The sequence below is a fragment of the Chiloscyllium punctatum genome, chromosome 40 (genome assembly GCF_047496795.1).
Source record: "Chiloscyllium punctatum isolate Juve2018m chromosome 40, sChiPun1.3, whole genome shotgun sequence".
Classification (NCBI taxonomy): domain Eukaryota; kingdom Metazoa; phylum Chordata; class Chondrichthyes; order Orectolobiformes; family Hemiscylliidae; genus Chiloscyllium; species Chiloscyllium punctatum.
This window is the reverse complement of record NC_092778.1, coordinates 66,804,077-66,819,949: the sequence shown is the minus strand read 5'-3', so window position 1 is coordinate 66,819,949 and position 15,873 is coordinate 66,804,077. Positions and strand designations below refer to the sequence as shown.

At 48.2% G+C, this 15,873-nt stretch overlaps 1 protein-coding gene across 1 annotated transcript in view; it reads right to left on the bottom strand.

Moving 5' to 3' along the window:
- xylt1 (xylosyltransferase I) overlaps nucleotides 1–15,873 on the bottom strand; it is a 261,359-nt gene that overhangs the window by 49,781 nt on the left and 195,705 nt on the right. The window lies entirely within an intron of this gene.

Sequence of the window (15,873 nt, the reverse complement as noted above, 5' to 3'; positions counted from 1 at the left end):
CACCGCACTCACCGCTATTCCAAGCACCGCACCCTCCGCTATTCCAAACACCGCACCCACCGCTATTCCAAACACCGCGCCGACTGCTATTCCAAACACCGTGCTCACCGCTATTCCAAACACCGCACCCACTGCTATTCCAAACACCGCACCCACTGCTATTCCAAACACTGCACCCACTGCTATTCCAAACACCGCACCCACTGCTATTCCAAACACAGCGCCGACTGCTATTCCAAACACCGCACTCACCGCTATTCCAAACACCGCACCCACCGGTATTCCAAACACCGCGCCCACCGCTATTCCAAACACCGCACCCACCGCTATTCCAAACACCGCACCCTCCGCTATTCCAAACACCGCGCCCACCGCTATTCCAAACACCGCACCCACCGGTATTCCAAACACAGCGCCCACCGCTATTCCAAACACCGCACCCACCGCTATTCCAAACACCGTGCTCACCGCTATACCAAACACCGCAACCACCGCTATTCCAAACACCGCACTCACCGCTATTCCAAACACCGCGCCCACCGCTATTCCAAACACCGCACCCACCGCTATTCCAAACACCGTGCTCACCGCTATACCAAACACCGCACCCACTGCTATTCCAAACACCGCACTCACTGCTATTCCAAACACCGCACCCACCGCTATTCCAAACACCGCACTCACTGCTATTTCAAACACCGCACCCACCGCTATTCCAAACACCGCACTCACTGCTATTCCAAACACCGCACCCACTGCTATTCCAAACACCGCACTCACTGCTATTCCAAACACCGCACCCACCGCTATTCCAAACACCGCACCCACTGATATTGCAAACACCGCACTCACCGCTATTCCAAACACAGCACCCACCACTATTCCAAACACCGCACCCACCGCTATTCCAAACACCGCACCCACCGCTATTCCAAACACCGCACCCACCGCTATTCCAAACACCGCACCCACCGCTATTCCAAACACCGCACTCACTGCTATTCCAAACACCGCACCCACCGCTATTCCAAACACCGCGCCGACTGCTATTCCAAACACCGCACCCACCGCTATTCCAAACACCACACCCACCGCTATTCCAAACACCACGCCCACTGCTATTCCAAACACCGCACCACCGCTATTCCAAAACCGCGCTCACCGCTATTCCAAACACCACGCCCACCGCTATTCCAAACACCGCGCCCACCGCTATTCCAAACACCGCACTCACCGCTATACCAAACACCGCACCCACCACTATTCCAAACACCGCACTCACCGCTATTCCAAACACCGCACTCACCGCTATTCCAAGCACCGCACCCTCCGCTATTCCAAACACCGCACCCACCGCTATTCCAAACACCGCGCCGACTGCTATTCCAAACACCGTGCTCACCGCTATTCCAAACACCGCACCCACTGCTATTCCAAACACCGCACCCACTGCTATTCCAAACACTGCACCCACTGCTATTCCAAACACCGCACCCACTGCTATTCCAAACACAGCGCCGACTGCTATTCCAAACACCGCACTCACCGCTATTCCAAACACCGCACCCACCGGTATTCCAAACACCGCGCCCACCGCTATTCCAAACACCGCACCCACCGCTATTCCAAACACCGCACCCTCCGCTATTCCAAACACCGCGCCCACCGCTATTCCAAACACCGCACCCACCGGTATTCCAAACACAGCGCCCACCGCTATTCCAAACACCGCACCCACCGCTATTCCAAACACCGTGCTCACCGCTATACCAAACACCGCAACCACCGCTATTCCAAACACCGCACTCACCGCTATTCCAAACACCGCGCCCACCGCTATTCCAAACACCGCACCCACCGCTATTCCAAACACCGTGCTCACCGCTATACCAAACACCGCACCCACTGCTATTCCAAACACCGCACTCACTGCTATTCCAAACACCGCACCCACCGCTATTCCAAACACCGCACTCACTGCTATTTCAAACACCGCACCCACCGCTATTCCAAACACCGCACTCACTGCTATTCCAAACACCGCACCCACTGCTATTCCAAACACCGCACTCACTGCTATTCCAAACACCGCACCCACCGCTATTCCAAACACCGCACCCACTGATATTGCAAACACCGCACTCACCGCTATTCCAAACACAGCACCCACCACTATTCCAAACACCGCACCCACCGCTATTCCAAACACCGCACCCACCGCTATTCCAAACACCGCACCCACCGCTATTCCAAACACCGCACCCACCGCTATTCCAAACACCGCACTCACTGCTATTCCAAACACCGCACCCACCGCTATTCCAAACACCGCGCCGACTGCTATTCCAAACACCGCACCCACCGCTATTCCAAACACCACACCCACCGCTATTCCAAACACCACGCCCACTGCTATTCCAAACACCGCACCACCGCTATTCCAAAACCGCGCTCACCGCTATTCCAAACACCACGCCCACCGCTATTCCAAACACCGCGCCCACCGCTATTCCAAACACCGCACTCACCGCTGTACCAAACACCGCACCCACCACTATTCCAAACACCGCACTCACCGCTATTCCAAACACCGCACTCACCGCTATTCCAAGCACCGCACCCTCCGCTATTCCAAACACCGCACCCACCGCTATTCCAAACACCGCGCCGACTGCTATTCCAAACACCGTGCTCACCGCTATTCCAAACACCGCACCCACTGCTATTCCAAACACCGCACCCACTGCTATTCCAAACACTGCACCCACTGCTATTCCAAACACCGCACCCACTGCTATTCCAAACACAGCGCCGACTGCTATTCCAAACACCGCACTCACCGCTATTCCAAACACCGCACCCACCGGTATTCCAAACACCGCGCCCACCGCTATTCCAAACACCGCACCCACCGCTATTCCAAACACCGCACCCTCCGCTATTCCAAACACCGCGCCCACCGCTATTCCAAACACCGCACCCACCGGTATTCCAAACACAGCGCCCACCGCTATTCCAAACACCGCACCCACCGCTATTCCAAACACCGTGCTCACCGCTATACCAAACACCGCAACCACCGCTATTCCAAACACCGCACTCACCGCTATTCCAAACACCGCGCCCACCGCTATTCCAAACACCGCACCCACCGCTATTCCAAACACCGTGCTCACCGCTATACCAAACACCGCACCCACTGCTATTCCAAACACCGCACTCACTGCTATTCCAAACACCGCACCCACCGCTATTCCAAACACCGCACTCACTGCTATTTCAAACACCGCACCCACCGCTATTCCAAACACCGCACTCACTGCTATTCCAAACACCGCACCCACTGCTATTCCAAACACCGCACTCACTGCTATTCCAAACACCGCACCCACCGCTATTCCAAACACCGCACCCACTGATATTGCAAACACCGCACTCACCGCTATTCCAAACACAGCACCCACCACTATTCCAAACACCGCACCCACCGCTATTCCAAACACCGCACCCACCGCTATTCCAAACACCGCACCCACCGCTATTCCAAACACCGCACCCACCGCTATTCCAAACACCGCACTCACTGCTATTCCAAACACCGCACCCACCGCTATTCCAAACACCGCGCCGACTGCTATTCCAAACACCGCACCCACCGCTATTCCAAACACCACACCCACCGCTATTCCAAACACCACGCCCACTGCTATTCCAAACACCGCACCACCGCTATTCCAAAACCGCGCTCACCGCTATTCCAAACACCACGCCCACCGCTATTCCAAACACCGCGCCCACCGCTATTCCAAACACCGCACTCACCGCTATTCCAAACACAACGCCCACCGCTATTCCAAACGCCGTGCTCACCGCTATTCCAAACACCGCACCCACCGCTATTCCAAACACCGCGCCGACTGCTATTCCAAACACCGCGCTCACCGCTATTCCAAACACCGCACCCACTGCTATTCCAAACACCGCACCCACCGCTATTCCAAACACCGCACTCACCGCTATTCCAAACACCGCACTCACCGCTATTCCAAACACCGCGCTCACCGCTATTCCAAACACCGCGCCGACTGCTATTCCAAACACCGCGCTCACCGCTGTTCCAAACACCGCGCCCACTGCTATTCCAAACACCGCACCCACCGCTATTCCAAACACCGCACTCACCGCTATTCCAAACACCGCACTCACCGCTATTCCAAACACCGCGCTCACCGCTATTCCAAACACCGCACCCACCGCTATTCCAAACACCGCACCCACCGCTATTCCAAACACCGCACTCACCGCTATTCCAAACACCACACCCACCGCTATTCCAAACACCGCTCTCACTGCTATTCCAAACACCACACCCACCGCTATTCCAAACACCGCACCCACCACTATTCCAAACACCGCACCCACCGCTATTCCAAACACCGCACCCACCGCTATTCCAAACACCGCACCCACCGCTATTCCAAACACCGCACCCACCGGTATTCCAAACACCACGCCCACCGCTATTCCAAAAACCGCACCCACCGCTATTCCAAACACCGCACCCACCGCTATTCCAAACACCGCGCCGACTGCTATTCCAAACACCGTGCTCACCGCTATTCCAAACACCGCACTCACCGCTATACCAAACACCGCACCCACCACTATTCCAAACACCGCACTCACCGCTATTCCAAACACCGCACTCACCGCTATTCCAAGCACCGCACCCTCCGCTATTCCAAACACCGCACCCACCGCTATTCCAAACACCGCGCCGACTGCTATTCCAAACACCGTGCTCACCGCTATTCCAAACACCGCACCCACCGCTATTCCAAACACCGCACTCACTGCTATTCCAAACACCGCACTCACCGCTATTCCAAACACCGCACCCACCGCTATTCCAAACACCGCACCCACCGCTATTCCAAACACCGCACCCACCGCTATTCCAAACACCGCCCTCACTGCTATTCCAAACACCGCCCTCACTGCTATTCCAAACACCGCACCCACCGCTATTCCAAACACCGCACCCACCGCTATTCCAAACACCGCACTCACCGCTATTCCAAACACCGCACCCACCGCTATTCCAAACACCGCCCTCACTGCTATTCCAAACACCGCCCTCACTGCTATTCCAAACACCGCACCCACCGCTATTCCAAACACCGCACCCACCGCTATTCCAAACACCGCACTCACCGCTATTCCAAACACCGCACCCACCGCTATTCCAAACACCGCCCTCACTGCTATTCCAAACACCGCACCCACCGCTATTCCAAACACCGCGCCCACTGCTATTCCAAACACCGTGCTCACCGCTATTCCAAACACCGCACCCACCGCTATTCCAAACACCGCACCCACCGCTATTCCAAACACCGCACCCACCGCTATTCCAAACACCGCACCCACCGCTATTCCAAACACCGCACCCACCGCTATTCCAAACACCGCACCCACCGCTATTCCAAACACCGCACCCACCGCTATTCCAAACACCGCACCCACTGCTATTCCAAACACCGCACTCACTGCTATTCCAAACACCGCACCCACTGCTATTCCAAACACCGCACTCACTGCTATTCCAAACACCGCACCCACCGCTATTCCAAACACCGCACTCACCGCTATTCCAAACACCGCACCCACCGCTATTCCAAACACCGTACTCACCGCTATTCCAAACACCACACCCACCGCTATTCCAAACACTGTGCCCATCGTTATTCCAAACACTGTAGCCATAGGTCTTGGCAGTGCTTTGGTGTGGGTAGATGGTTGCGACCAGTACCTATCATGCTGGTGGGGATGAGATGTAAACTCTCAGCTTTAGTTTCTCCTTCTCTCTCGAGCAATTTGGACATTTTGGGTTAGATTTGGAGAGCTCATCTCACACATTGCTCTTTCGGTTTGAATTGTGGGTGAAGCTATTTGCTTGCATGATTACTCCCGCAGTTTGCATCCTTCTGCACTCAATAGTGCTTTAAATGAGAATTCTGTGGTGAGCAAAGGGTCAGTCCAGTGGCTCTCTGTTTAATGGTCTCCATCTTCATTTTTACTGGTTGGCCCCTTTCCAATGGCCCTCTTTCTCCATATTGCTCCGTGTTACTTTGTGTTGCTCTGTGTTGCTCAATGTTACTCCGTGTTGCTCCGTGTTACTCCGTGTTGCTCTATGTTACTCCATGTTGCTCTGTGTTGCTTTGTGTTATTCCGTGTTGCTCAATGTTACTCCATGTTGCTCCGTGTTACCCTGTGTTGCTCTGTGTTGCTTTGTGCTACTCCGTGTCGCTCCGTGTTACTCCATGTTGCTCCGTGTTGTTCCATGTTACTCCATGTTGCTCCGTGTTACTCCGTGTTCCTCCATGTTACTCCGTGTTGCTCCATGTTACTCCATGTTGCTCTGTGTTATTCCATGTTGCTACATGTTACTCCATGTTGCTCCGTGTTGCTCTATGTTACTCCATGTTGCTCCGTGTTACTCCGTGTTGCTCTGTGTTGCTTTGTGTTATTCCGTTTTGGTCCATGTTACTCCATGTTGCTCCGTGTTACTCAGTGTTGCTCCATGTTGCTCCGTGTTGTTCCATGTTACTCCATGTTGCTCCGTGTTACTCCGTGTTGCTCCATGTTACTCCACGTTGCTCTGTGTTATTCCGTGTTGCTCCATGTTACTCCATGTTGCTCCATGTTACTCTGTGTTGCTCCATGTTACTCTGTGTGGCTTTGTGTTATTCCGTGTTACTCCATGTTACTACATGTTACTCCATGTTACTCCGTGTTGCTCTATGTTACTCCATGTTACTCCGTGTTGCTCCGTGTTACTCCGTGTTGCTTTGTGTTACTGCGTGTTGCTCCATGTTACTCCATGTTGCTCCATGTTACTCTGTGTTGCTCCATGTTGCTCCATGTTACTCCATATTGCTCCGTGTTGCTCCATGTTACTCCATATTGCTCCGTGTTGCTCCATGTTACTCTGCGTTGCCTTGTGTCATTCCGTGTTACTCCATGTTACTCCGTGTTGCTCCATGTTACTCCATATTACTCTGTGTTGCTCCATGTTGCTCTGCATTGCTCCATGTTACTCCGTGTTGCTCCATGTTACTCCATGTTACTCCATGTTGCTCCATGTTACTCCGTGTTGCTGTGTGTTGCTTTGTGTTATTCCATGTTGCTCCACGTTACTCCATGTTGCTCCATGCTACTCTGTGTTGCTCCATGTTGCTCTGCGTTGCTTTGTGTTGTTCCGTGTTGCTCCATGTTACTCCGTGTTGCTCCATGTTACTCCATGTTGCTGTGCTGCTTTGTGTTATTCCGTGTTTCTCCACGTTACTCCATGTTGCTCCATGTTACTCTGTGTTGCTCCATGTTGCTCTGTGTTGCTTTGTGTTATTCCGTGTTGCTTTGTGTTATTCCGTGTTGCTCCACGTTACTCTGTGTTGCTCCATGTTGCTCTGCGTTAATTTGTGTTATTCCGTGTTGCTCCATGTTACTCTGTATTGCTCCATGTTACTCTGTGTTGCTCTGTTTTGCTTTGTGTTATTCCGTGTTGCTCCAAGTTACTCCATGTTGCTCCATGTTACTCTGTGTTGCTCCATGTTACTCCATGTTGCTTTGTGTTATTCCGTGTTGCTCCATGTTACTCCATGTTGCTCCATGTTACTCCGTGTTGCTCCATGTTGCTCTGCATTGCTTTGTGTTGTTCCGTGTTGCTCTATGTTACTCCGTGTTGCTCCATGTTACTCTGTGTTGCTCCATGTTGCTCTGTGTTGCTTTGTGTTATTCCGTGTTGCTCCACGTTACTCCATGTTACTCCGTGTTGCTCCATGCTACTCCGTGTTGCTCCATGCTACTCCATGTTGCTCCGTGTTGCTCCATGTTACTCTGTGTTGCTCTATGTTGCTCTGCGTTGCTTTGTGTTTTTCCGTGTTGCTCCATGTTACTTCGTGTTGCTCCATGTTACTCTGTGTTGCTTCATGTTACTCCATGTTGCTCTGTGTTGCTCCATGTTACTCTGTGTTGCTTTGTGTTGTTCCATGTTGCTCCATGTTACTCCGTGTTGCTCCATGTTACTCTGTGTTGCTTCATGTTACTCCATGTTGCTCCGTGTTGCTCCATGTTACTCCGTGTTGCTCAATGTTACTCCATATTGCGGTGTTGCTTTGTGTTATTCCGTGTTGCCTCACGTTACTCCATGTTGTTCCGTGTTGCTCCATGTTGCTCCGTGTTGCTCCATGTTGCTCTGCGTTGCTTTGTGTTGTCCGTGTTGCTCCATGTTACTCCGTGTTGCTCCATGTTGCTCTGCGTTGCTTTGTGTTATTCCATGTTGCTCCATGTTACTCCATGTTGTTCCATGTTACTCCATGTTGCTCCGTGTTACTCCGTGTTGCTCTGTTACTCCATGTTGCTCTGTGTTATTCCGTGTTGCTCCATGTTACTCCATATTGCTCCGTGTTGCTCCATGTTACTCTGCGTTGCCTTGTGTCATTCCGTGTTACTCCATGTTACTCCGTGTTGCTCCATGTTACTCCATATTGCTCTGTGTTGCTCCATGTTGCTCTGCATTGCTTTGTGTTGTTCCGTCTTGCTCCATGTTACTCCGTGTTGCTGTGTTGCTTTGTGTTATTCCGTGTTGTTCCACGTTACTCCGTGTTGCTCCATGTTGCTCCATGTTGCTCTCCGTTGCTTTGTGTTGTTCTGTGTTGCTCCACGTTACTCCATGTTGTTCCATGTTGCTCTGCATTGCTTTGTGTTATTCCGTGTTGCTCCATGTTGCTCCGTGTTGCTCCATGTTACTCTGTGTTGCTCCATGTTACTCCATGTTGCTCTGTGTTTCTTTGTGTTATTCCGTGTTGCTCCACGTTACTCCATGTTGCTCCGTGTTGCTCCATGTTACTCTGTGTTGCTTTGTGTTGTTCCGTGTTACTCCATGTTTCTCGGTGTTGCTCCATGTTACTCTGTGTTGCTCCATGTTGCTCTGCGTTGCTTTGTGTTGTTCCGTCTTGCTCCGTGTTGCTCCATGTTGCTCTGTGTTGCTCCATGTTACTCTGTGTTGCTCCATGTTGCTCTGCGTTCCTTTGTGTTATTCTGTGTTGCTCCATGTTACTCCGTGTTGCTCCATGTTACTCCGTGTTGCCCCATGTCACTCTGTGTTGCTCCATGTTACTCCATGTTGCTCTGTGTTGCTTTGTGTTATTCCGTGTTGCTCCACGTTACTCCAAGTTGCTCCGTGTTGCTCCATGTTACTCTGTGTTGCTTTGCGTTGTTCCGTGTTGCTCCACGTTACTCCATGTTGCTCCATGTTGCTCTGTGTTGCTTTGTGTTATTCGGTGTTGCTCCACGTTACTCCATGTTACTCCGTGTTGCTCCATGTCACTCTGTGTTGCTCCATGTTGCTCTGTGTTGCTTTGTGTTGTTCTGTGTTGCTCCATGTTACTCCGTGTTGCTCCATGTTACTCCGTGTTGCTCCATGTTGCTCTGCGTTGCTTTGTGTTATTCCGTGTTGCTCCATGTTACTCCGTGTTGCTCCATGTTGCTCCATGTTACTCTGTGTTGCTCCATATTGCTCTGTGTTGCTTTGCGTTGTTCCGTGTTGCTCCATGTTGATCCGCGTTGCTCCATGTTATTCTGTGTTGCTCCATGTTGATCCATGTTACTCCGTGTTGCTCCGTGTCACTCTGTGTTGCTCCGTGTTACTCTGTGGCAGCATTGCAACCTGCCACCTCACAGGAGCTCCAATCACTCAACTGCTAAAATCCCATTCCCCTTCTTTTTCCTTTGCTTGTCAATGCCGCTCTTGATATTGTCTCTGACCCAATCCTGAGAAGATCACCACCATGGTTTCTCACTCTCTAGTCTCCTTACAAATGCTAACCATGGCACACAGTCCAGTGATGGTGAGGGATAGTTGACCTAATAATCCTAGCGGCAGACCCCACAGCCTCATATCCCTTTCTGTTGGAATACTGGTCATTTTGGAGCATATCTGTCTTTGGTGGAATTGGGAGCTCTTTACTCAGTGCCCACAAAAATCAGGAAAGCTTCTACCCATGAACTGTAACCGATTCAATTCCATCAGTCCTGGGTTTTCTCGCACCAACATGCATGTCTGGTAGTTCTATTTACAACCAGATTTGGCATTTTGAAGGTTGTTCCTATTTGTAATTTTTAACTAGCTGCGACTTCAAGCAGCATTTTTATTCATTTAAACCAGACTAACTGGGATTGTTGGTAACTGCCCATATCTGCAGGTATTACAAAAAGCAACAAAGCATTTAACTTTGGGAAACTGTCTTGCAATAAATTTAATCAATCAACCATGGTTCAGTACAAATTCTACTCTAGAGACTTGAACATGTAATTAAGTTTGATACTTCAGTGCATTGGTGAGAGAGTGCCATCTTTAAGATGAAAGTTAAACAAAGGCTCTGCGTGCTCTCTCAGGTGCATGTAAAAGGCCCCATGGTATATTTTTAAGAGCAGCAAGGGATTGTCCTAGTGCTCTGACCTACAGTTCTGATGAAATTAATATCAAAACAGATGACAGCCTCATCTTTTTCGCTATTTGTGGAGCTTGCTTTGTGCAAATTGACTTTGCTTTTCTTACATTACGGCATTGGCTGCATTTTAAAAAGACTTCAATGCTGGTGAAGCCCTATGAATGGTGAAGTGTGGAGAAAGGAACATCACCAAGCACTGAACTGCAGGCATGTAAAAAAAAAATCAATCACATGAGCTGACATCAGAACCTCCATAAACCACTGTGTTGAAAAAGATATGAGAGAAGAAATCCATTTTGAAATGGGGTAGGTGTTGTCATGGTGGTCATGTCAATGGACCAAAAAAATACAGAAGGCCAGGTTAACTCTCTGAGGACACAGGTTCAAATTCCACCATGGCAGCTGGTAAACCCAATTAATAACATCTGGAATTGTGAGCTGACCTCAAGTACCACAAAGTGATTCTCAAAAATAAAAGCTGGCTCACTCTTTCCTTTTCTACAAGGACAGAAACCCACTGTCTTTATGTGAACTAGGCTAGATGTGACTCCAGAATAAGAGGGTGGACTCTGAAATGGCCTAGCAAGCCACTCGATTCAAGGGTAATTGGGGATGAGTATCAAATACCAGCATTGACATTGAATCACTCTCAGGAACGAATAAAAAATGTGTCTATGACAATTCCATAAAATGGGTAGAGTGTCTGAGTGCGTTACAATTACACTTGCCTAAATAACTCAGACAAGTGTTTTGTTAGCTTCGATTCACCAAGTATCTTGCTTCAAGTCCAGCCATAAGGTGAGATGGGAAGAATGTAGACCAGCAATCGTGAAAGATGATGCATCGATTGATGAAGAGAGTAGATTACACAAATCCCAATTCTAGTTTGCTATCAGGAGCTAACAGGCTGTTTGCATTTCATCTGCAAGTTGTGAAAGTAGTCATCCTGTCTATTGATTGACAGAACATTTATGCCTCAACATCAAAATGGTGTAGGATATGGTGGCTGGTAGTCAAAAGCCAAATGTCTGGCAAAGTGGGATCTACTTGTCACTGATTCTGTCTGCCAAAGCTAGATTTGATGTACAGAGGGTAGTTTTCACCTATGTACTGGGCAATAATGTCTCTCTGAAGCAGTTATCTGGATTGGACCTGGAAGGCAATGGGTATAGATTTGGTGGCCTTAACCATGGGCTCTGAGATGTTATTCTCTGGCTTCCAGCCTGGTTCCTGAACCTCATAAAGAGTTTAGATAGAATTTCTGTCAAATTTCAAGTTACTGATAAGCTGCTCCTTGTCTAGGCTTCCTGCTTTTCATTCCAAAGCACTGTCAGATTTTAAGCAATATCCATTTTGCAGAACACACCAAAGGAATCATAGAACCTTAGGACACTGAAGGAGCTGTTCAACTTGTTGTGCCTGTGACTGATCTTTTTCACATAACCTTGTAAATTAGTCTCTCAAAAGTACATGTCTAATTGCCTTTGGAAAGTTCCGATGAAATCTGCTTCCATCACACAGGCATCTTTGGGCATTCGTGATCCTAACGACTGGGTGCAAAAATGTGACTTTTTTTGTGTCGATTATTTTCGGGTTATGACCTCTAGTTATATACTAATCCTTAAGGCAGCATTGTCATCACTTTGGGATCTCTTACAGTTTCCTTCAATGCACTGAAATTAACCTTAAATTTATTTCCTCAATGTTACATTGATTTTATTGATTCAGTCATGGGACAGAGGCATCACTGACTGGACCAGCGATTACTTGTCATCCCCTGCTCCCCTTGACAAGGTGGGGGTGAGCTGCTTCCGAGAACCGCTGCAGTCTATGTGTTGTACATAGATCTGCAAAGCCGTGAGGGAGGGAATTCCATGATTTTGACCCAGTGACAGTAAAGGAACGGTGATATATTTCCAATCAGGATGGTGAATGGTTTGGAGGGCAACTTGCACATGGTGGTGTTCCCATGCATCTGCTGCCCTTGTCCTTCTAGATAGAAGTGGTTATGGGTTTAGAAGGTACTGTCTGAGGATCTTTGGTGCATCTTGTAGATAATACACACTGCTGCTACTGAGTGTCAGTGGTGGATGGAGAGGATGTTTGTGGATGTCGTGCCAGTCAAATGGGCTGCTTTGGCCTGAATGGTGTCAAGCTTCTTGGAGCTGTAGCCATTCAGGCAAGTGGGGAGGATTCCAGCACACTCCTGACCTGTGCTCTGTAGATGGTGAGGGGTCAGGAGGTGAGTTACTCACTGCAGTATTCCTAGCCTCAGGCCTACTTGGGTAGCAGCTGTGTTTATAAGGCTCATCCAGTTCAGCTTCTGGCCAATGGTAACCCCCAGGATTTAGAAATGCCATTGAATGTCAAGGGCTGATTGATACTTTCTTATTGGAGACCGTCATCACCTGACACTTGTCTGGCACAAATGTTACTTGCCACTTTTCAGCTGAAGCCTGGATATTGTCCTTATCCTGATGCATTTGGAAATGAAGGGCAGGTCGTTCTGCCTTTGCGCGTGTTTTATTAACACAAATTTGCTGTAATCCGACTGACGAACTGGGGACACTGCTTCTAAAGCATGAAATTTTAAAACATGTATTGGCTGTAACGTGATTACATCAACAACACTTTGAACGCTGTTTCTGAAGTTTGATTGTTCTATAATGCAGGGTTGCACAAGAATGCAACTGTCACGTTATAGAAGGTCTACCTGTACTTCCTGAGGAATCTGACACAATTCAGGTGCATGGTAACTTAAAAAGTAGAAAAGATTCACCTTGGAGATCTCTCAACTGATAAGAAACAAATCTAGGAATGAAGGCAAATGCTAATAATTCAGTCAAATAGGACTGCCTGAATATTATTATCGCTCGTAAATTTGCTCACATAAACAAAAACCCTCTCACAGCTTATAAAATGTTTCTAAATGACAACAGCAAGATATGGACAGAAGGATGCCTTGTTAAATTTGTTCGGTAATATACAATGTAAACCTGCTTCCTAATTTGAAACTATTGCTGCAGGCTTGTTTTTTCACCTCTACGCCACTATGACTCCCACCATAACCTCAATGCATTTCCCTTTCAAGTGTCTTTGATTAAAAAAGGTGTCCACCTGAGTAAAGGGAGTTTCTAACAGTGCTGCCAAGGGATTGTTACTGCAGTAGCCAGAGACAGGAGCAGCATTAAAAAAAGACAGGAAGTTTTAGGAAGTGTGTCGCACTCATGTGCCTCAGCTGGAAAGCAAACATCAGAAGCAAAATGGAGGCAGATGAGGTACTAGGTCACCCTGGATCAAACATCTGGGCCTTATTCTCTAACAGCATTGTAGGTGTACCTACATTGAAAGCTTTGCACAGGATGGCTGACAACCATGTTTTCAAGGATGAGCTACAAACCCCGGTCGAGTCAGCGACTCCCACATTTCATGAAAGAATAAAGAAACTTCTGGGGCCTACTGGCACTTTCTGTCGATGGAGTTGACAGCAGAAAATCTGCTGGGGTCAGGTGCACGTCAGAATTTACAGACAGCAGACTGAGAAGAAATGGGACAGTTAGGGTCCCAGCATGGAAAGGGGAGCCACACACCAAGCAATGTGTAGTGTGAACCTTAACGTTCCATCATTTTAGTTATATAAGAAGGCCAATATTATTCTGAATTACCAAATGGGCCACTGGTTACATATACTGGAAATACTGGATTAGTGGTGCTGGAAGAGCACAGCAGTTCAGGCAGCATCCAACGAGCAGCGCAGTGCTCTTCCAGCACCACTAATCCAGTATTTGATTTTCAGCATCTGCAGTCATTGTTTTTATCATATACTGGAAAGCCAATGGTAGGCTGTGGGTTTTTGCTGTGGGTCACATATGTAGGCCAAATCAGGAATGTAAGGAACTGGAGAAGCGGGCCATTCGGCCCCTCAAGTCAGCCCCTCTTTTCACAAGGTAATGGCTGATCTGCCCAAGGCAAAGAAATCTTGTAACAATAATCAGCATAGTTCCATGGTCACCAACACAGAGACCAATTTTCAACCTCAGAATTTATTGAATGAATTTTAAAATCCAACGTGTGCTGTTGGGCAATATTATCCTGTATCCCCAGCTTGGGAATCTGGAATATTAACCAGAAACATCACCACCATCCTCTGTTAAATAAAAGGCATTTTAGAGAATCTTGAAGAGGTTTGCTGCAGAATTCACTGAAAGTCAGTCCATTTAAAATGAAAGTGAAGTGAAAGTCACTCCAGTCCCAGAGGACCACAGGCTGTTCTCTCATTAGAGACACACACCTGGTGGTGCAGTCAACCCAAGGGTCAGTCCGTCACAGGTGAGGGGCAACTTACAGAAGGAGGCACCTTCAAGGTGATCCTGTTGTAAGGCAATCAATGATTTGGGTGGAATGGTTGTGTGCACTTTTGTTGGGCTGCATTGCTGTGTTCAGCTTCTTTTAGCAACAGTGTCATCCTGAGTTCATGCATCAAAGTAAGCTCATCGCACAAGTCACCATGCATCTAATTTATCTTTTACCAAGTGAGCTGAATACAGTACCCATATATATATACAAATGCTGGCATTTCATGCAGTAATTTGTGTAGGATGCAAGTAAGTTATATAATTAAGACACTTGTAGATAACAATATGGAAAACAGGCAAGAGCAGGAATTTGTGCACTGAGTGAAATTAAAGCAGTAGGAGCCTTCACTTGCCAGACATGCAAAGCAAAAACTTACAAATGCCTTAATATTTACCCAAGGATAGATAAATATATATTTGCCTCCTTTTAAATTGACCCTCATTTAAGTGCTCTGGTTCTGGACAAGGCAAATTTCAAGGTGACACCCATTCAAATCTTAAAGGATATAATCCTTTCACCTCTCTTAACCTTTTTTGCCCCCATCAACAACATGCCCAATTTACATAGTGAAATGACTAGTTTAAAAAAAGACAAAAAGAACCGATCCAATAATGAGATACCCATAGTATCTCCAAGGACTACTAATACTGATGCTAATGGAGAGAATTTGCACAAGAAACATTGCCAAAGGATCATTATCATCTCATAAAGGGCAGACAGCCAATAGCACAGCAGCAATGAAAACAGATAGCAAGACTTTCAATCAAAACTGAACCATTTTGGTCATGCAGTGCACCTTCTATTTACTTTGTTGATTGCTACTCTGTCGTAATTAGACATAATGTGATAAGCATCTTCAATTGAGTACCTGGAGTGCTAGGCATCGACTGAGGACAGCACAGAGAGAGCAAACTCGGAGAGGGCATAACGCTGGCAATTTTTACACGCTAGCTTCAAATCGTTTCCTGATAAAACACCATCATTCAATCATACCCAATCAGAC